General features: G+C 37.2%; 1 pseudogene; it reads right to left on the bottom strand.

Annotated features, from left to right (window-relative positions):
- Positions 1-2,329: 2,329 nt before the first annotated feature.
- On the bottom strand, positions 2,330-24,310 carry LOC127121944 (uncharacterized; annotated as a pseudogene).

Below are 24,310 nucleotides of genomic sequence, written 5' to 3' on the forward strand. Positions count from 1 at the left end.
AAGAGGGATTAGCTTGGTGATTAGCACATCATATAAATAGTAAATCATAACAGAATTTTCTCAGTTTTCACATTCTAGATCTAGAAATTTCACTTCCCTCCAAAAATTCTCTCAATTGAAACTTGAATTTTCTTCACATAGCTCATCAATATTATTGCATATTCTGGTTTATCTTGTGTGATTGATGAAGAATCAAGGCTTGGATTGAAGGAATTGATCAAGATTCGTGCACCTTCAACACATGAACATGAACATGGAAGTTTGAATTTCAGCTAGATCCAGATCAATTCAAGTGTCAATTCATATCCAAAGCTTCATAACAAGAGTGGAGAAGGAGATCTGGAGCTGGAGAAGGCTTAACCACAAGGATTTGGTCACTGCAAGTTCAGGTTGGTGAATATTCGAATCTCACATTTCTCCAATTCATTGCCATGATTAGATAGATCATTTGATGCTGATAATTCTGATGTAAATATTTTTGAATTTGGCTGAATGTTGAATGAGATATGTGGATTTGAATTCTTGAGCATGAAATATGTTTTGCTTCAATTTGATGAATACATGATGATCTAGATCTAGATAATATGATATTTGCATTCTACATGATGAGAGCTTTCATTTGATGTGCCTGTTTTCAATTTCTGGAAAAAAATTTAGGTCTTCTCCGCCTGGCTGGCCGGAGAAGACGGTGGAAAACTCCACAGTCCGCCGTCTGGTGTGGCGCTAGGGTTTACTCCTAGTTGGCTGCCATGCATGCGTCCTCTTGGCAGAATGATTGGCCACGCTTCCTTGACCGTTCCCACGCGTACCATTGACTGTGAGTTGGCATGCCAACTCAATAAATGAACGGCTGCGTTTTGTACAAAACGCGCCCTGAACCAACGTTTCCTCTGTTCGATCCTCACCTGGCTTGGTTTTATTTGATTTATTTGAGCGCGCTTGTAACCATTACCTCCTTGGTTCGATACCTGGCCACAACACTTGTGAATTTTATTATTTCATGCGCCTGTTTGTGATCTTGAGTGCCTTGGTTCGAATCTCTGCCATGTTACTTTTGTTTTATTATTTCATGCGCCTATTTGTGACCTTGATGTCCTCTGTTCAACTCTTGCCTCCAGCACTTTTTTCAAACTTTAGCCTAATATTCCATTTCCCTCCAAATTATCATGTGTTTCTTTTCATTTTATTTCAATATTTTCATCAAATTGCAAAAATCACCAAAAATAGTAAATAAATCCAATTTGCTCCCAATTTTTTTCACTTGTTTGTATTGATGTATATTATTTTTAGATGTCATTTGTGTGAATTGATTGATTTTGGTTTTTTAATTGAGATTGTGTGTTTGAACATGTATGCAAAATTACCATGCTTCATTCAATTGATTGTGAAGTGCTCATAATTTGTCCAATTGGCTTGAAATTTGACATGTGTGTTCCTAACATATGACTGGATTTTTGAGAATTGATTTGGCATTTTTATCTTGTTCTACCACTGTTTTGGATACATGGACATTTGGTGTGACAATTTGTGTCACAATTTGTATGGTGCATTTGTACATTTTCATTCACATGCCATTTGATCTATTCTGGAGCTGAATTTTTGTATGATGTTCATTCTTAACATGATAAGCTTGTGTAAAAATTTTCATGATCATTGGATTCATTTCTGTTTTAATGTGGATTTTCTATGTTTGATATCCAATTGTGATCACCTTGTTTGCCTTTGCCTTATTTTGATCAATTGATGGCTTTGCTTAATGACTTAGCTTTGGTCCTTTTGAGGCCTTCTTCTTATTTGATTGAACATGCTCCATGTGGAATGTTAGCTTCTGTTTTGGTTGTTTGCCTTGCCTTTGACCCTAGTCTTTGTACTAGTGGTTTGTACTCACCAATTGTGTTTGATGTTTCAGGTGTTTAGCAATAATGATTGGTTTGGCCTCATTTGTTGAGATGCCAATTACTTTGATCACTAAACCTTGCTGTTTTGTAGGTGTCATACCTCGATTTTGGTCCTGAATTTTTTATGTTTTTATTTTTGTTTAGCATGCTTGGCCTAACCTTACTTTGGTTTTATATGAGGATTGGTCTTGGTCCAAAGTCATGGTGTTGTTCATGTGATTGTTAATGCACATATGGTCTTGGTCATCCAAACAACCAACCTTCTTGTGTCACAAGCCAATTGCCAATCATGCCACTTGATTCATGAATATCCCTTTCAAATCCTAATCTTATACCATCATTTCATGGCCTTGTTAACACATACTACCAGTCAAGTCATGTTCTTTTCAAAGTCAAGCATTCAAGTCATAAAATAAACCAATTTCAAATCATTTTTCAAACCATTTCAATTCATTTCACATCATTCTAAACCATCACATTTGATTTTACACAAGAAAATACAAGTCTTGACAATTTTGACCAATTTTTGACTTTGGTCAACAGTTGACTTTTTGGTCAACATTGACCAAAGTCACCCAAAATCCGAAAACCCTAAAATAAACCCATGTCCATATCCAAATTACACCAAAGGTACTGTTACATGTGATAAAACAACAAAAATGATCAAAGCAATATTGATTGTGCTATGCATGATTCTCCATCTGACGGTCAAAATTGTGGTGCTAGCTTTTACCATGATGCAGAAAATTGCAACCTGCTGATTCATCTGGCTACTGTCCCTAATGCTAAGGAATTTGCTGATTGGGTGGCAAAGGTGCACCAACAGTCTTGTCATATTGTTTATACAGATTCCCGACCAAACTAATGTCTTTGTTTATGTTGGGATATGCTCCATAATTGGATCGTTGACTGTCATGATTGTAAAAGTGATTGGCAGCCATTAAACTTACATTCGATGGTTCAAATTAAAATATTTACTTTCAAACATGGATTTTTACAATGGTCGGCATTTCCTGCATCATTACAAGTAAATCACCTTAATATGGCATGGGATATTTTGAACACAACAGTGGTTTCTCCAATCTGTTTTGCACTATTCACTTTGTTTACAATATTAGCCGGTGCAATCATGTCTAAGGATTATTCAGGACAAAGTATGAGCAGTTGCATCAGAGCTATGTGGTTTCATCACTGATTTATCTGGGACAACCGTTTTGCACTGCACTAGAATACCAGATCCTCCCGCCAATACCGATGTGTACAGTCCCCTGTCACCAAAACTTTATCAGTATTACCAAACATAATGAAGAATAGTTTTGGAGAATACAACAAAAACACAAAAAATCAAATGCAAAACCTGTATGATGAAGGCCTCTATTCCGTGTTTCTGTTGAAGGATCAAGAATGAAATCTTTAATGTCAACATGGTCACACCTTGAACCTTTGGATTTCTTGCTTTGACAACTAACTTTCACCCTGCTGCACAAGCCCTGCATTCACCACAAACAAGACACCACAATGACATGATCATGTACTACACTTATAGTGGTTAATTGGACAAGACAACTCATTTGGATTTGGCATTGAATTCACTTTGGCAAGTATTCTGCAATTCAGTTCTGAATTCTACTTGGAAATTCCCGTTGCTGTTTTGGTAAGATTGCTTCAATCTGGATCAGAGACCACGGTTAGTAGTGCATTAAGTGCTCTTCTTGTATTGGAAAGTGATGATGGAACTAGCGCAGTCGCAGAAGCAATGGCTGGAACTGGTGCCGTAGAGGTTCTCTTGGAGCTCCTAAGATCTCATCAGTGTGAGGACACAGCTGCAAGACTCTTAGAAGTATTGCTGAACAATGTAAAGATTAGAGAAACAAAGGTTACTAAATCAGCCATCTTACCATTATCCCAATACCTCTTGGATCCACAAACTCAAGCACAGCAAGCAAGGTTATTAGCAACTTTGGCTCTTGGTGATCTATTCCAGAATGAGGGTCTTGCTCGGACAGCTGATGCAGTCGCAGCTTGTCGTGCTTCAGTGAATGTGCTTGAAGACCAACCAACTGAAGAAATGAAAGTTGTTGCCATATGTGCTCTGCAAAACCTTGTGATGCACAGTCAATCAAATAAAAGAGCAGTTGTAGAGGCCGGCGGGGTTCAGGTTATACTCGATCTGATCGGTTCAAGTGATCCTGAAACATCTGTTCAGGCTGCAGTGTTTATTAAACTTCTCTTTTCAAATCATACTATTCAAGAGTATGCTTCTAGTGAAACAGTCAGAGCGATAACTGCTGCTATTGAAAAGGATTTATAGGCTACTGGAACTATGAACGATGAGTATCTTAAAGCCCTAAATTCTCTATTTAGCAACTTCCCGCGACTGAGAACAACATCCACAAGCAGTCCACTCGCCAGAACCTTGCTTTGTCGCGCCGGAACCAGAGGCAACAGAGCTGAGCTAAAACGAACCATAATTCCATCAAAATAAACCTCTTAACATCTTCTAACTTAATCTCGTCTCAGCTCTTCCTAAAACTACATCAGACCTCCAAATCGAAACATCCCTGGATCAATATCAGAAGCGGTTGTGACCACCAATACTTGTAACAGTTGCACTCCTGGTCCTGTTTCCCTGTGAAAATCCAAACCATGAACTGAAGCATCAAAATCAAATTGGTGAACTAAACTGTGAGTCCCTGTTAGCGAATGCTTGGTTTATATACTATAACATTTGTTCAATTGAAGTTAATCTGTTAGTCAATTGGTAGCTTTGGTTCTGAGTTTCATTGCAATGCCTACCACAGTCATGAAAAACGCTACCCTCAATTTTCCTTGCCATACTGATGGAGACAAATGGTGTTTGTCCTGACTTGTTGGATTGTTGATCATGTTGCCGGAGGGTTGTACCACTGGCTGCGATGTTGCAGGTTTTGGTTAGAAAGTTTGGCTGAAACGGTTTAGTCGGAAGTCAGTTCCAGACTGCTATTGCGGTATCCTTGATGCATCATTTCCTAACGGTTAGAGGATTCTTATATGTGTTTTGCAGTTACGGTTGGGTCGAAGTTCGTTGGTTAGAATTGAGCGAATCCTATTAATAGTTGTGTCAATTCTTGGTTTGGAGGTTAATAACTGAGGATTCCGGTTCTTTGGTTCTGAATTAACTGTTATTTGTCATCACTACCCAGGACCATAGCAACTACTTCCAGTGGTCTCATATAAGCATGCTGAGTATAGACTTGGAACTTGTCTGCAATCCATTTAGCCAACACATCCACAGGCATCTCATATCCATATTTGTGGCAAAACTCGGATACTTCATTTCTTGCTTGTTGAACCAGTGTTCTAGCATCAACTGTCATGCCAGTTGCTAGTAAACCGAAATACTTTCTTTGAGCGAATCCAACACAATGGTGTATTCCTCATCTTTTGGATTCGCATTCATCAATTTCGTCACTCTGCAGCAACTCTTCGTGGATTCACGTTGTTCTTCACTCAGTCTGTGTTCGCCGATGCTCATATCGATTTGGTCCACTCTATTCTCAACAACTGCTATCAATAACGCAACGACGTCGACACAAAACTGAAACTATTTGTAGATTGAAACAGGCAAAATGAAGACTTATTGGTTTCACCGTGGCATTAACAATAGGCTTGACGAATGTTGTTGGTTAAGAATCAGATGAAGTTCTGTTACGGTTATTTTATCCCTCGGCTGGAAATTCGGAACGCCTTAAACAAATGGATCTGTCATTTGTATTTAGGTTACAGGGTTCTGACAATTCAATACTTTATGGGTGTTGTGTTTTGGTTGAAGAACTAGTGCAAAAGCCCTCTGGATTACTGTCTCTGATTTCTGACAAGCAACCATCTTACACTTCTTTAAGACGCTATGTGTTAACCACTCAGAGAAGTTACTGCATCCTTTCAAGGCTTCCATTTTTCAAACTGCACTTTGGTGTATTAAATAGTGTCTTCACTCAAGAAAGGTTAGAGAAGTTGACAAAAAGTGTTGAAGATTCAAATTCAGAATTTGTTGAAGGCAACTATGATGAAGAAAACTCAGGGAAATTCAGAAAATGTGTTGGTGAGCGATGAAATTATAGAACACGGGTTTCACGAAAATTCATCGATTTCTCAATCAAGAGTAATAACATCTACACCTGAAACCAATGAAGAAGCACAAGTTTAAAATCCAAAACTCATAAAAAGCAAGTTTGCAACTGGCTAGTGTTTTTATTCTCACTTTGGCTACCACTGGAATTAGTGTTGCATTCAGTTTTCTAAGGGAGAGATTTTTATAATGCACTTTCCAGATCAAGAGAAATTTATGAAGCAACTACCACGAGTATTGCAAGGGTTATGGCAAGGAACTGGACAAGCAAGTAAGGGATATGCTCTTTCGCCGAATATTTGTTCCGCGCATACACTACCACAACATAAATCCCCAATACAAAAACAACGTAGATCCATGATAGCACGTGAATAGCAAGACTATGATTTCCAGCAAAAGCTGGTAGACAATTCCATACTGGAAAAAGAAGAACCAGAAGTCTGAGATTATTTCCGAAAACTTTCCCCAAATTTCGGTAACCTTTAGATGATCATGCTCTTCATACCACCACCTTTCCCAGCTCTGTTCAACTTTAGCAAACACACTTCCATGGTACCAGATCCAGTTCATAAAGTCATCAAAGTCCTAAACAAATTCTTTTTTAACCAATCGAAGCCAGAAATATTGACCATAAACGGTTCCAGCACCCATGTTGCGACTAAGAACCACCTAGTGATGGTCAAGGCTATATAAACAAATGTGTCAAATGCTACGAGACTGTGTGTTGCATAAATTACAAGTATCAGCCCTAACTCAATTGCTTTCACGAAATGGCTACAGGAAAAGAGTCTATAAATTTCAGCAAAACACTTATGCTCCACAACAAAACCACGACCAGTGGCTCGATACTTTGCTCCACCGTGTAGAATAGTCCGGCCAAAAGATGACTGCGAGTGCCCATGGGGAAGGTGTAGAAAATCGATGAAAGATGGAGATGCATTGTCAGGAAGTCCCAGATAGCTTGTAGGAACCCATGCTTAAGGGAATTCTCTATGATCATTGGAAGGGCGGTGAAAATTCCAAGTTGGATGATGAACTGCTGATTTAAGATGGTTTATGAAGTGACTATGCAACTTGACTTGGATTATGGTTCAACTAGCTTCATGTTGTATTGTGTTTACTGGAAAGCTTGCTCCATTTGGCTTATGGTATGCCTTAGCAATGGTTCTTCTTAGATCTGACTTGCGGTCTATCGCATTGCAACAGGCCTACGAGTGTAGTCTGCCATGAACTGTCATGCTGCTCGTGAATGGTCTTATTGGCACACTGTCGTTGTGAAAGTTGTAGGTTGGATGGCCTTGATGCCCTGGTTTGATGCAGGACTTTGTGTTTTTGACTAGCTGCAAGGATCACCTGCAAGTCTAACTGGGGAGTAAGGCATGTTGGTGGGCAGTGATTCAATAGGCATGGAATTATTCTCTGCATTCACATCAACTAGTGGTGGAGCCTGTAACAAGAGTTTTTTGACAAAACAAATGGGCAGTTTCAATCTCTCCACGGTTTTTGCTTATGTTAATTTTCACCAACTAAACTTCTCCATTACTATCAGCGTACTTTGGAGCTCTTGAAGACCAGCTGAACGCAAACCAGTGCCTGCAACATCTAGTACTTCAATAGACGTGCTCAAAAATCTTCCCAAAGCTCCTACTACCTTGCTTCTAAGGTGATTTTCAGCAATTGCAACAGCTAGAACAGTATTCATAATCACAACAACAATTTCAGTTGAAACTACACAGTCAGCAGCCTCAGCATTTGGTCAATGACGATGGATTCAATCAGTCTCAGTTGTCTTCCAATCTAGAAAACCAAGTGAAGATAGAGCCTGGAATTGAACACCATAAAGAAGTGCTCAATTCTCATGTTCCTGAACAGTTCCATATGTCTGAGATGCAGAATCAGTTCCAGCAAAATTCATCTGAAGATTGTCCTAGGAGTGCTCAATACCTTTCATTTCCATCTGGTCAGCACGACTTATGGTCATCAGCACCTCAATTCACACCTCCTCCCTGCAAGCATCAAACAATACATATCATATTCAAGTGAATTCGCAGCCGTGAATAGCTTTTTACCGGCGGTAAAAATTCACAAGCAACAAAAGGGAATCAAAACATTTTCAGAAGAAAGTACAAGGTACAAGTTAGCTTTTTCAGAGCAAGTACCAAAATGGGATAGACAACAGAGTAGCACAAGAAAGCACTTCCAATTCCAATACTCCTTTGATCTCAGCGGCCAATTCAAAAGACCCTAACAATATGACTATAAAAGAGAGGCCACTGTTTAAAGAAAGGGGAGAGTGGAAAAACCCTAATTTCTTTGGAGGAGCCCCGCTACTGTTCACCAACGAAAAAGAGGTCGACGGCAAGGAGAAACGAAAACCATAGTGGTTCTTGGTGGTGAAGAGTGGAAGATCAAAACCGGTTCAGACGGAACCTTACCTACATCCGTCGGTCAATCTCGCCGCAACCGGTTAGTTTCTTTTTCGAGTTTCTATTTCCATATCCGCTTCCTTGATGCTTCCATTTGTGTGGTTATTGCTGTTAAATATTTGTTCTTCAAAAATGAAAAGAAACATGATTTCTGTGTTAAGTTGAACTTGTCTGTTGTTAATGCTTGTTGTTAATGCTTCTGGTTTGTTAACTTGTTTTTCTTTTAACCAATACAACGCAAGTTTTGAACATATGTATTAATGAATACAAATTAATATCAACAAATCAGTTTGGTTGAGTTGGTAGGGGTGTCGTTTGGCAAGCCCTAGGGTACGGGTTTGATACCCCATTTCTTACATTCTGTTTTCAGTTTTTTTTTTCTTTTTTTTTTACTCCTTTTTATTTTATTTTATTATTCTCATTTTCTAGACACTTGTTGATTTTAAATGTTTGTCTTTGTCTTTGATTTATTGTTTAAACATCGATTTTTAATTTATGGATTTGACATTTTTCTTGTTATTTATCCGTGATTATTTTTATCGATATAGTGATAGTATTTCGCCGTGTTTTGACTAATCACATATGACATTTCAGTTGTTGTCAATATGTTCAAACCGGCTTTGAGCACATTATTTAGGTTTTGTGTGTCCCTCAATTTCCATCCGTGTAAATCCCGATTTTATCTTTTTTTCGATTTAATTTTTTAAGTGTGTTGTAAATATAACTTGTTGTGTTATTTTCACATGGCTTACTCTTGGGCCTTCTTACAATGAGACAGTTCTCTTGCACTTGCACTCATACATTGCATTATTTATTGTTTGGGCCCGATTTAATTATTCCAATACTTTGAATCCCCATTTGACAAAATGTACCCCACTTCCCCAATGTGTATATAATGTTGTATTGTTTTATTTCTCTATTTGTTTTAGACACTAACCAAAGAGTTAAAATCCACCATTTCTGAAAAAATACAAAAATATGACTCGATCCAACGTCGAGTATTTTCTCAATAAACAAATCAATTCATTTCGCCCTCCTATTATATTCCTTTTCTTCCAAACTTTCATCAAATGCTTGATTCAACGTCAAGCCATTTTCTCTAATAAAAACTCAAAAATATTGATTCATAAGTCAAGACTTTTTTCAATAAAGATGGAAGTGGAACGTGGTGTAAACCACGCACTCCTGAGACTAGGATTCGAGATGTATATCTCGCCAATCCTAGCTCTCGCCATCATCCAATTTACCCACTTTGCTCTATCAAACACTCATTCAGATCTTTCTCAAACGCCCATCAATACTTGATCTAGGTCAAGTCATTTTCACAACAAAAAACTCAAAATACCTAATTCTTATTTAACACTTTTTCAATAAAGGTGGAAATGGAACATGGTGTATACCATGCACTCCTGAGGTCAAGATTCGAGACGTATGCCTCGCCAATCTTAACTCTCGCCACCGCCTAAAATTGTCAATGCGGTTTCTCCAAACCCTTTCTCAATCAAATTCAAAACACTTAATTCTCTATTAAACACTTTTGCAAATAAGGATGGAAATGGAACATGGTGTATACCATGCACTCCTGGGGCTAGGATTCGAGATGTATATCTCGCCAATCCTGGTTCTCGCCATCACTCAAAGCACATCCAACCAATCAAACTCTTTTTTCTTGCCGCCGTGCGACCAATCAAAAACCTTTTAAAATGGAAGATGTATTGTCATCGGAGATACAAAACAATGTTTCGGCTACGTTTGTTGAGTAGAGATAGATGACGCTTTTCCGAGTGTAGATTTGTAAATCCTAACACTTAAGTACATATTGCATGACAACTCTAGGGCAGAGCTTCCCCACTTCTAGACCTTTCCGAGCGTCTCCGATCCTGTGGCATGTAGTCCGTTCTATTGCAAAGAGGTAACTGCCTAAGACTCGATTCAGCGAGCTGCGACACCTACTGCTGGGACGTGAACACATCGCCCACTCTCCTTTGACACAACTGGTGTCCTCCTTTTGTAAGTCCATATTCAGATGGCAATCCCTATGTAGCCGAACTACAGCAACTCTGATTCTCATGTTCAGATGAGATACGTAGGCACAAGATGCGATGTCTTGCCGAGTTTGACTAACAACTAACAACTAATCCTTGTTTGCTTTCGCCCTTGTTGCGATCCTTTCTCTCGCCCTCATTGCGATCGAGACCTTCCCTTTCTCTTGCCCTAGTTGCAATCGAGACCCTTTGTTCCCGTAGTTAGCTGAACTACGTTTTGCTCTGATTCTCATTCCCGATGAGATACGTAGGCATAAGACGCGATGTCTTAGCGAGCACACTTATCCTTCACCCATAGGTACCCGAGCTACAAAGACTCTGATTCTCATTCCAGATGAGGTACGTATGCAGTGGATGCGACATCCGTGCGAGTCATTTTCTTTGACCCTCTCTTTTAGTAAATAGTACATTAGATAAACACACACCCTTTAGACAAGAAACAACAAGAGTGGATCCCGTAGAGTACTACGGATGCGTAGGGGTGCTAACACCTTCCCTTCGCATAATCGACTCCCGAACCCAAGATTTGGTTGCGAGACCTTGTCTTTTCCTTTCCTCTCTTCAGGTTTACTTCGAGCGTTTCCTTTCCCTCCTTTGGGATAAATAACGCACGGTGGCGACTCTTCTGTCATTTCTTTCTTCGCCGGTTGTTTTTTCGCACCTCTGGTATTTTTCAGGCTGCGACAGTAGGTCATTTGAAATGATGAAACAATTTGAGTGCTTGCACTTATGCTTTGCTTGGTGTAACACTGTTGATTGGTTTTGTCTGTTTTCTGTTTGGTTTGTCTGAGTTACTAATTGACTAGCCTTTTGCACAGGTACTTTAGTCGCTTTTAGCTCTTGCTTGAGCTTTGCTTTGGTTTGTGGTTGGCATACCACTTAGGTAACCTCTCTAACTCCATGTAGTCTGGAAGCCCTGTCGTTTTCTTTTGGCAGGCATTTGGCTGAAGTCCTCCTTAAGAGGCAATGTCTGTGTTTGTTTATATTTGTGCTAAAGACCTCTAAATGAGGCATTGTTACATGTTAAGACCTCCTAAGTGAAGAGGCGATTGGCAAATAGAAGGGATTTGCAATCAATCCCCTGCTATTCAGTTGAGTCTTTCATTATGCTCGCACTATGTGCTGATGCTTTTGAATAAACACCCAAGATCTTGTATAGAGTCAGTCAGGTGGAATAGGGTCCCTCATTCTGGATCCCCACACATTCTTTGTCTTAAGCTCACCCAGGCCAGGGCTAAGAGCCTGAGGTCTTATCCTCAGTACCATTTTGATCTGCTCACCCTGACGTTCAATGTCAGTGGTTAAGAGATCCTGTTTACCTTTGCATTCTGGCTTATTTGTCGAGGTTGATATGACCCCTTGACTAAAGCCCACCTTTTTTTTGTCTGAGCCTCTTGTTTGTATATAGAGTGTGATGATTGCTTTTGATATGTTTATTTGATTTCCACTTCTCATCTCCTTTTCTGTAGGAGTCGTATGGTCAACTTCCAAGGAAGTTGAACGTATGTAGAGATAGACTTGAGTTGACTCACTTCCTGTGTGAGTCAAACTCTTGTTAGAGACCTCAACCTAGGGTTATAATTTGCATGACGACTATTAGGCTCGAGTCAGTCTCCCTTTTAGTTCGTTATTCCCTTGGTCTCTGGTTAGGAGAATTTCTCCCCTGTTAAGGGGAACTACGTCGCCCTGATCCTCATACCATATGAGGTACGTAGGCAGGAGATCGTGCGAGATCTCTCCGGGCAACCTTTTTCTTTTTTTGGTGTGTGTTTGCTTGACAGCTATTAGGTCCGAGTTCCCGACTCCCTTTTAGTCTGTGCGTTTAACCTTTGACGTCTCAGCGTCTTCTTGGTGTTTGTGTGACAGCTATTAGGCTCGAGTCAGTCTCCCTTTTAGTTTGTTATTCCCTTGGTCTCTAGTTAGGAGAATTTCTCCCCTGTTAAGGGGAACTACGTCGCCCTGATTCTCATACCAGATGAGATACGTAGGCAGGAGATCGAGCGAGATCTCTCCGGGCACCCTTTTTCTTTTTCAACTGTTTCTTTTTCTATGTGTGTTTGCTTGACAGCTATTAGGTCCGAGTTCCAAACTCCCTTTTAGTCTGTGTGTTCAACCTCTTTGTTTCTTTTGACGTCTCAGCGTCTCTTTTGTGTGCGACAGCTATTAGGCTCGAGAGCCAGACTCCCTATTAGCTTGTCAATTTGATAACCTTTTTGAGTGTGTTTGGAGTTGGATGTAAGTCTAGCCATTGGCATTCCATTTCCTTGTTTGTTTGGAGTCGGATGTAAGACCAGCTATTGGCAGTCTGTTTCCGTTTGTGTTTTTCTTTTGACATTTCAGCGTCTTTGTGTTGTGTTTTGTTTCGGTGTGCGTTAGCCGAACTACGACAACTCTGATCCTCATACCAGATGAGGTACGTAGGCAGGAGATCGTGCGAGATCTCTCCGGGCAACCTTTTTGTTTTTTGTGTGTGTTCAACCTGTTTGTTTCTTTTGACGTCTCAACGTCTCTTTTATGCGTGTGACAGCTATTAGGCTCGAGTACCAGACTCCCTATTAGCTTGTTAATTTGATAACCTTGTTTCTTTTGACGTCTCAGCGTCTCTCTTTGCTTCGGTTCGCACGGAGAACCTTTTTCTTTGGTGATTCGCTGGTTAGCGATTGCTTGTTTGTTTGGAGTCGGATGTAAGCCCATTGATTGGCATTCTGTTTCCTGTTGTTTGTTTGGAGTCGGATGTAAGCCCATTGATTGGCATTCTGTTTCCTGTTTGTTTGTGTGGAGTCGGATGTAAGCCCAGCTATTGGTATTCCGTTTCCTTGTTGAGTTTCTTTTGACGTCTCAGCGTCTCTGTGTTGTGTTTTGTTTCGGCGTGTGTTAGCCGAGCTACGAGTGCTCTGATTCTTCTCTGGATAGAGAAGATACGTAGGCATAGGATGCGATGTCCTAGCGAGCATGCCTCCCATTTCCCCGAACTACGTCGACTCTGATGTTTGTTTCTGACAAACTACGTAGGCCCAGGATGCGACATCCTGCCGAGTCCCTTTCCTCCGTCTTCTTTCACTTGTTCATTCTAGTGTGTGTGCATTCTTTGAGCAGTTTATCAGCAACCTTTTTCTATTCTTTTGAGCGTGGATCCCGTCGAGTACGGCGGACGTGAGGGGTGCTAATACCTTCCCCTTGCGTAACCGACTCCCGTACCTTGCAATCTCTGGTCGTAAGACCATTCCTTTCCCTTTTTCAGGTTTACTTCGAGCGTTTCCTTTCCCTCCTTTGGGATAAATAACGCACGGTGGCAGCTCTGTGTTTTTTTTCCCACCGGTTGATTTTCGCGTTGCGACACTATCGACTTGAAAAATCACCTTGTATGCCATGGCAAGAGCAAGCACATAGATATGATGTATCATTTCTTTAGGGATCAAATAAATAAAGGAAAACTTAAGTTTGAGAATTGCAAGTCAGAATTACAACTTGCTGATATACTCACCAAGCCCTTGAAGAAAGTCAGGTTTGATGAGTTAAAGAGAAGCATTGTGATGAGAATCCTTGAAAACATGAATTATGTGGTGTGTTAGAAGCTAGTAATTCATAGTTTAATAGGAAAAATTGTATTCAACAATGTTGTATACGACCTAGTCGAAGTAGCTGTAGACGACATAGTTGAATATAGTTGAGTGGGAGATAGTTGTATACGACAGAGTCGAATACAACATGTAGACGTTTTATGTTATAAGCATGTATTCGACATAGTCGAATACTCCATTCAATGAATATGTACAATTGTTGTCTATATAAATACATGTGATGGTGTAAAAAAAACAATAGCTTCATAATACAATTTCCCATTTTTTACAATATAGTTTCTCACTCTTATTCTTCTTCTTCTTGAAAATCCTAATTGTTCCAAAACCTATTTGGATTGACATTTACAAACTTCAGATGCACTTTTGTGTTACTTCAACATGAAAATTGACTTTTTTAATTAGTTTTTCTCCAAAATCAATTCTCTTTTTTTAAAAATAATTTTTTATAGAAGTTATAATTTCTAGTTTTTAAAATTAAAGAAATGATTCTACATGTATTACATTTTGTTGGTTGTTACAACTCCCTTAAATTTTTCTTCCTTAATTTTCATAAATTGCTTCATGTTTAACTATTATGTTAATTAGTATTTTTATTTATATGTATTTAACTATGTTCATTTTAATAATTATACCTTTAAATTCAATTATGATAAAAAAAGTATTCAAATAATATTTATTGGTAGCAATTAAAGCTATCAAAATGGGTTAGCCCATATAGACCGGTCCATCAGGTCCGAAAAACTATAAGACTTAGGCCTTAAAATTATAGCTCATATTTTTCAGGGTTTTATTAGCCTGATACTAAAAACTCCACCACTCATTAGGACTAACCAGTATGGACTGTGGGTAGCCCGTTAGGCCCGCATAGCTATAAATTTTTTTAAAAAAATCTTAATATTTATATTGTCTTACTCCAAAATAATATATTGATTTTTGTCACCTCGCTAAATTTTAAATCTATTCTATTCATTATTTCTCTTTTAAATCTTATGCATTCGTAATATCAACATGCTTTCCGCGTATTCTATTAGTTTCTCTTATGTTAAATATTTGAGTATTAGTTTATACAATTTAGACATGTGCTGTATTTAAACACATGTTATAGTATTTATAAAAGATAATATAGTGCTTAAAAATGTATTATGTTTAAAATAATATAATTTTTAATTTTATTTATAATAAATATTATGGGGTTTTATTTTAATTTCTTATTAAAAAAATCTCATTTAGGATCGTGTAGTCCGCAACCTATATAGGATCAGCCTCGAGTAGTAATTTTCGAGTCCATATTACAACAAAGTTTTTGTGGTCCATCCCTATTTAGTGTCGGGTAGCCCATTTTGACAACTATAATAGCAATTAGGGGTGGCAAACAAGCATGTCCGTCCCCGTTTAGGCCTCCCCGCAAAAGACCGCAAAATATGAGGCATGATTATATGGACATAGTTGAGGGTGCAGACCTAAAACCTTACCCTTCCCGACATAAAAGTGTGGGCGGGGCGGGCCAACGAGCGCTGGACCTTTTAGGACTAAAACTGCATAAAATTATGTTAATGCACATGCCCACAAAAATCCGTAAAAAACAGGATGGGACGGGACAGACACATTAGAGGGTGATATGGATGACAATAGGCAGGTTTTGGACATGATACTATAGTATCCCTCCCCATACCCGCGATTTAAAAAAATCCTCGCGTCCTAGTTCATACCCGCTCAGGTGCCAAAATTTGCACTCGTACCCGTGCTCTATGTGTATGTAAGTACCCATGATCCACATTCCTATTAAAAATAAATAGACAAATTATAAAATATCATATAATTTTAAAATTTTAAAAATATTAAAAAAATTTCAAACAATTTATTGTTGAAATAAACGAACACTTATATTAAATATGTAATGGTTTAACATTAATATACGTTTTATAATTGATAGACGTACATTTTTATATAATAATATAAATAAAAATATATAAATAAAAATAAAAATATATAAATACATAATGTGCGGGTATATGAGACAGGATGAGTACCAATGTGACCATACCTGCATCCACACCCGCTTATTTTTGTGGGTAATTACCCGAGCTCATGTCGGTATCCATTTTTATGGATTTTTACCCTACCTGTTGTTGGTAAATTTGCGGGTGCTCATTGAGGATGAGTCAAATTGTCATCCCTAGAGGGTGATGGCCTAAATCCTTGACCTGCGCCGCGTTAAAGTGCAGGCAAAACGGACATGCCCAACGGGGCAGACCCGTTTACCCCTAGTAGCAATTACTTCTATACTATTATATCCAAATATAAATCAATTTTTCTAAACATAATGATGATGAAAATCAATTATGTCCACCATCAATCCAAAGACACACTTTTATACCTATTAAGAAAGGGTAATGCTAACTTGTGCCCTAAGGGCACAAGTTAATAAATAAATATAGTAAAAAATTATTAGAAATTGTGCCTTAAATTTAATATAATTTTATAATTAATGATTTTATTGTTTTTTTCAATACGGATTTTCTATTTGTGAGATTTTTAACATGTGCCATTGGGATACAAGTTAACATTACCCATTAAGAAAATATAATAACCGAAAGAGAGAATAATAAACTTACCAAATTATCTTTATCAACCATTGGTGTATTCCAATTAGTATTAATACAAAGTGAAAAAATAAAAAATGAAAAATATTAGTTAAAGGGTATAGTTGGAAGATGAAATTAAAATTACTATGATAACCTAAAATATAAGTATTTTGGAATAATTAATTTTTTTAAATATGACACTTATTTTAAAATGAGAAGAGTATATATGAATATTTTAAGGAGTCTGTTTAGGTCAAAAATCCTAATTACGAATACATTTATATATCATAAAATTTGTAAGTGAACCATCTTAAAACCAACTTAAAAGAAAAGATTTGGAAGTAAAGACAGGTAGGGGACGAAAATGCATGCTCCATCCCAGCTCACTCAAACATTTTTAAACTTAAGAGGTATTTGAATAATTTATGTTGTTTCATTTCATAAGGATTATAGATAATGACTCATATTTTGTGACAATTTTTGCACATGAGACATGTGTTTAGAGTTTAGACTTTCGATCTTCAAAACTTAATTCAATTTAACTTTACAAACTTTCCATTATCACGTCTACTAATCTATTCTATTAAGCTCTTTGAACTTAAATGTAAAAAAAAAAAAATTGATTTTTCAATTTGAAAGCACTAACACTCATTCTTTTAATAAATCTTCACCAACTTTACAAAGGTTAAAAAATAACGGGCAATGGGGAAATTGAAAAACCAATACCAACAATTGTTCATAGTCTATTTGTTAATTTTGGACTCACAATTATTTATACTGATGTTATTTTCCTCTTACACCTCTATTACGTTCTTCGAATATTTAAAAATATTATTTGAATTATAGAATTTGGCGAGTGTAATTTTATTTTAAAAAATAAAAGTGCTTAATACATTCGTATTCTAGAATAATGTGAAAGTGTAATTTTATAATTTTTTACATGTTCGTATTTCAGAATAAAAGGTAATTTATAAAGATAATATAAAAGTGTTAAACATGTTTATATTCTAAAATTAAGATGGGCGTTTTTTAAAATTTACATGTTTGAATTTTATAGTTCGATGGAGTAATTTTATAAGAAAAATAGAAGAAAGATAGAGATATTCAAATGAAATATCAAAAGTACGATCTAGATTTTAACATCCCAACAAAGATATTTTATTGAATGACGCACGAGATATCTTTTTATGCAGCAACATTCTTTTTCAATCACACAATTGCAACATCAATTGCATTTTAATATTGATGTAACAGTCTTTAAAAAAACATATTTAGTTATAATTATATTATTGAAAATATCAAGCTTAAATTAGAGTTGTCTAATGGTAATTGAACGAATCTCACACGTGAGTGTGTTATTGCCATATTCTCTTACCGCAACAAATCTCGACTTGTGTTAGGAGAAGAGAATCAGATGATTTCTCTTATTTTTATCTAAAAGAATTTAATTATCATACATCTAAAATTATCATCCAATTTTTATAATTTGTCTAAATCTCTTATTTTACTCTCACGTGTTTAGACTAAAACTCTATAATCATGGTCAAAATGTTATCACGTGTCTAGGATGAGCCAATCTTTCTCCCATGTTTTCTCTTTCCTCCATTTCGCTCTTCCCCTCTGACTGGGTTCATATTCCCTTTCCACGTTGTGTGTAATCCCTGCCAATAGGAGGTTCTAGTTTTAGTTTGGTATCTGGTTTTTCTCTTTTCTTTAGGGTGAACTTAGGTCTTTCTTTCGCTCCTTCAGTTTTTTCTCTGTGTTTTGCTTTCTGGTTCCTGGGTTGATGGAGTCTCAAGCACACCTTTGTGCACCTCCTGTTATGAAAGGATCTGAAGGATCTTGGAGCATATAAGGTCTAGCAATGACAATCAACACGTCATTATACCTATCAAGAAACAACAAGAGAAAGTTATCACAATTCAAAACAAGCAAATTAGCAGCCAACAACAAATCAACGCTAACATTTATCCTGAAAACGATAATCTTAATGAGATTATCTCTCCCCAGAATGTTCCTAGAGATGATCAAGTTACAACACCATTCAACATTCGCATTAGGACTAATCCTCCAAAAGCTCTCGCATTCTTGGTTTTTGAATATGATGAAATTCAAGAACCAAATGAAGATCAAGAAAATAGCTTAATAGGGAAGATAATCACAGAAAAATCCATTAATAGTGGGGTCTATGTAGAATGTTGTTGCCAATATATGGTGTAATCCCTTGAATCTTACTATTAAGGAAATTGACAATGATTATTCAAATTCACAATGGCGAAAGTTCAAGATCATAAGCGTATTCTAAAAGGGAGTCTTTGGATCTTTAGAAATTCTTGGCTAATCCTCCAAGAATGGGATGGCGGGATTCCTATTTCCAACCCAGAGTTCTTTAAAGCTCCTATATGGGTTCAAATTTGGGGCTTGCCCATCAACTGCAAAGCAACTCAGATGGGTCTGAAATTAGGTGGAATATTGGGTGATGTTATGGAAACAAACATCTATGACATGTCTGGAAGAACCACAATGGTCAAAGTGAGAATTATGATGAATATTAAATCTCCTCCCATGGATGAAAGCCACACATAATGGAAGAAAGCAGCTAGCACATGATTACATAAAATTCAGTAGTAATCCAATGTTAAAACCTAGTATTAGCCTTCATAACCCCATCCATAGAGTTATGATAAATCAACTGACTAAACTGGAAGTAATGGAGTACAAAGACAAATTTGTAACATAAGGAATGATAAGTACCGGCCAGAGAAAAAAAGGAGAATGTTTGAGCCGGGAGGAAAGATGACAGAGAACAACAATTCTCCAACAAGAATCCTTCTAAAACTACTGAATATAGAATTATATTATTGTGTGATGTCATCATGAAAACTGTGACAAAAGTGTTAGCCAACAAAATTAAACCTCTCATTCCTAACATAATCAGTTACAAGTAGAGTGTCTTTGTGCAATAAAGCCTCATTAGTGACAACACTGTGACTGCCTATGAAGTTTTCAACCATATTCATCAAGCTAAGAAGGGCAAGAAAGGCTTTGTAGGAATTAAATTGGACTTGGAAAAGGCCTAAGATATGCTGGAATAGAGTTTCATAAGGAATACTCTGATGATGTTTGGATTTCATATCAAGTTTGTTAATACCATTATGGAGTGCATATCTATTGTTACCTTTGTTATTATTATCAATGGTTTCCCTTCTAATAAAATCATTCCAATAGATGAATAAGAAAGGGAGATCCCCTATCACCTATATCTTTATTCTAAGTGTTGATATTTTATCCAATTTAATCATAAAGTCCCAGAAAGCCAAGGCTTTATAGGGATAGCTATCACTAAAAGGGCCCATAATATCATCCATTTTATTTTTTTGCCGATGACAACCTTATTTTTTGTAAGGAATAAGAAAAGGAAGCCAGAGTGTTGTTGGATATTATCACCAAATACCAAGAGAACTCTGGATAAAAGATCAACCTCATGAAGCCTGAGATAACTTTTAGCCACAATATTAGTCAAAGGATCACATGTATTGTCAAATACTTTCTTAACATCCCTAATGTCTATATAATTCAAACTTACTTGGGTTTTTCAACCCAAATTGGGAGTTCTAAAAATCTTAGTATTGATTTTATCTTGGACTGAGTTAGAAGCAAGCTTAAGAAATGGAAGGTTAATAGCCTATCTTATGCAGACATAGTTACTCTTATCAAGGATGTTATACAAGCCATAGTAACCTATATCATGAGTCATTTTATGCTTCTTAATGGTTTATATAAGAAGATGGATAGCCTGACTGCTAAGTTTTGGTGGGGTGACAATAAGATGCATTGGTGCAAATGGAAAAAGCTTTGCAAATCAAAACTCTAGGTAGGTTTAGGATTTAGGTATTTCATTGACTTCAATAACCTTGCTAGCTAAGCAAGTGGGGATATTCCACACTGAACCCAATTCCCTATATGGCTAGAGTTATAAAAGCCAAAGATTTCCCCAAGTCTGACATACTTAAAGCCAAATTGGGATATAAACCTAACTACATATGGAGAAGCTTACATCTTAGTATAGAGGTCATTAAGAAAAGCAGGTTCTATTTTATTGAAAAATGTAATAAGACTAGCTTCTGGGAAGACAAATGGATCCCAAGTCTGGGTGGGTTTAAACTCCTAACACAGAAGCCCTTGGAGACCATGGAAATTGGAGTTGGGGACCTAATTGATGAGGGAAAAGGTGATTGGAACTTGGATTTGATTTCTTAAACTTTCAACCAAATTGATACATGCTTATCTAGAATATTCCTTTATATAACCTACGAGATGATGGGTAAGAAAGATGGGCATTATAGTGTGAAATCAGGGTACAAAAGTATATAGGACGGACAAATAAATTACAAGCCATAAATCTCAAATAGGAAGTAGTAAGAAAAGTTTTGGAAAATTGTCAGGGATAATAAAGCTACTCATAGATAGATCTTTCTCCTATGGAGATTCATATCGAATTACTTTCCTGTGAAGGATAATCTTACCAACATAGGTGTTAAGGTGGATTTTTTTGGTCCTAGATGTAATATAAGGATAGAAAGTTGGATCATTGTCTAAGAAACTACTAGTGGGTGAAGTATGTGTGGTTTGGATCCCAATTAACTCTTAAGTTTGAAGACATACAACACACTTCTTTCATAAATTAGAAAAGGGACAACATAGATAGCTTGAGTAAGGATAACATAACCCTAGTCATTAACATATTAGACATTATTTAGCAATCTAGAAACAACATTGTATATGAAAATAAGAGAATACCTGTTATTGAAGCCATCTCCAGAGATTTGGATATAAGTGCCTTCTACTTTTCCAAAGCCCACAAGAGTCAACACAAACCTAGAAAGGAAGATGATAGACTTCCTCAAAACCAAGAGCATTATATTAGAAAGGCGAATATGGATAACCTAAATTACCTTAAAAGGAACTCCAAAAAAGTGAATATGGGGAATGACCTAAATCACAAAGATAATGTTATAAGGCTTACCAACATCAAAAACATGATATGAAACAATAAGAATCTTCAGGAGATACCTGTAATAAGTAAGAATGGTGTCAAAACCTCTACTACAACTAATAGCAATCAGGGAAGGCAGGACAATTCTAATCTTGATAGAGACAAGCGACATAATAACAACAACAACAATGTTAAGGATAATATGAATAATCACAACAAAGGCAAAGAGATACAAGAGAACTTTATAGGTGAAAGTCATATGCACCAACTTAATGATATCCTTAAGGGATTAGGATCCAAGTCAGGCGCAAAAAACATAGACAACTAGATGCAACCTTTAAACAACATGATGAGCATCTCATACATTGATAAACAAGAAAAGAAGAACAAAGTCAGAAACATTTTAAGCAACATAAAAAGAAAAATTAAACCTACTAATTTGAAGATCAAGGAAAAGTGATGACTTCTCGGCAAGTGTACCGATAATGTCGAAGTAATAAAAAAGACCGAATCCACATGGACTACCTCCAAGCAAGACAAAATATGTGTAGTTTATAAAAACTAGTAAAGGGGGGGGGGGGTCGAGTTTCAGTGTGAAAAGTAAATAAATGAGTAAAGGATGTCACACAAAAAACCAACCGACTGAGTAACAGATGATTCATCTAGAGTGAAAGTCATGTTACTCTGTGTGATCTCACCCATGTTCAATTCTTTTACCGTTTTCAGTGGCATGATGTTTATGCTAGATCCAATATCACACAGAGCGTGCAGGATATTCACCTCCCTGATATTGTAATAAATAATAAACTTGTCGGGGTCTTTAAATTTTGGTGGTAAAGTTTGAGATATTACCACTTCATCCTTTTCGGTCATGTTTACATGTTCCTTGACTCCTTTCTCTTGCGTCCCCTTTAATAATGCCTTCATAAATTTAACAAATTTAGGCATGAGTTCTAAAATCTCATGGAACAAAATACTTACCTGGAGAGTAGCTAGCATTTCCTTTATCTTTGCAAACATCACCACTTCATCCTCTTAAATCGATTTCTTTTTAATTATAGGGAATGGTTGTTTAATGTAATCTGGTAAAGAAAGATTTGGTTTAGTCAGGATTTGCTTCTTTGTTCTTCTCCAAAGGGAGTTTTTATCGATGAGTCGATCAAGAGTGACTCCTCTTTCCTCATTGTCACCTTGATTTCCACTCTCATATCTTTCAATCACACCTTCTTTTACTGTCTCATGTTTACTCTATTCAATACTTACCCCTAAACTTGTATCAACAACCTTACATGTTTCATTCTTAGGATTGTCTATGGTGTTCTCCGTGAATCTTCCACTCGAGCTAGGCAAAGTTACTATTTGTCTAGACAACTGACTAATCTTCATCTCCATATTTTTAATAGACGAATCCTGATTTCTACTCATCTCCTCATGGTTCTTAATTAACTGATCAAAGCTACTTTGAGTGACTTTAATGAAATTCTGCAAGGTCTCTTCCAACTGTGATGGCTTCCTTTGAAACGAAACTTGTTGGCTTTATTGCATCCCTTGGTTGGCATTTGAATTTTGATTATTGCTCAAAGGAAATTTGGGTGATCTTTCTAACCCTGATTGTACGTGCTGGAATACAGGTTGTTCTTTTGAAAACCTGTAAACTTGACCTCCTCACTTGTCCCTTCTAATGAGCACCTTTCATTCGCATGTTCTCTTCCACATAAATTACACTTAAGTGCTTGTACCTGGATCATGTTAGCTCTACCTAAGTTGCTTTCAACTAGATTTTTATTCAATAATTCAATTTGAGCTAAAAGAGTAGTATGGGTATCAAGAGGTATCGTACCTTTAGGCGAGCCCACAATTTCCAACTTGACCGACCTTTCACTTTTCACACGGTACTCATTCGTACATATCTTCTCAATGAGGTCTTTTATTTGTTGTTCAGTCATTTGATGGATAGTACCTCCTAGTGGAGCATCCAATAACATGCGAGTTTGACTCTTGAGACCTTTGGTGAAGTTTTGCATCTGCTCTATATTATTCATGTTGTAATTTGGGCATATGTGCAACAAAAGTTTGAATCTTTCCCAAAAGTCAGAAGTGACTCACTTTCCTGTTGCTCAAACTTAACAGTTTCTGCTCGGCACTCGGTAAACTGGGTAGTAGTAAAAACTATTTCAAGGAATTTATCCTCCAATTCCTTCCAAGTCCGGATTGTTCCATTCTGAAGGCAAAGCAACCAATCTTTCGCCCTTCCAATCAGTCAGAACTGAAACAACCTCAATTTACCCGGTCTTCAGTAACATCATTTGGTTTGCACATTGAACTTGTTTCATAGAAGCGTGCAAGATGCGCCCATGGGTCTCTAATTGCGTTCCTGTAAAACACATTTTCTCTTAAACCTGAAAGTAGAACTTTTAATATCAAAGTTAGCTGGGTCTACTGGTACAAATCCCCCAGAAACATGTCCTTCATCAGTTCATTTACAATATTCCCCTATAGTGAGGGTTTGTGCAGCTGCCATGACTTCTTCAGAGTCAGAAGAACTTGATAGTTGCTCTTCTTCCGGTCTTCCTCCATCCAGATCTTCTTCTCTAACTGCTTTTCTGAGAGCACGTGCAGTTCTTTCAATTTCTGAATCCAATGGAATTAATGGTGACCCTGAACTGCGCAT

Source organism: Lathyrus oleraceus, chromosome 2 (assembly GCF_024323335.1).
Source record: "Lathyrus oleraceus cultivar Zhongwan6 chromosome 2, CAAS_Psat_ZW6_1.0, whole genome shotgun sequence".
Classification (NCBI taxonomy): domain Eukaryota; kingdom Viridiplantae; phylum Streptophyta; class Magnoliopsida; order Fabales; family Fabaceae; genus Lathyrus; species Lathyrus oleraceus.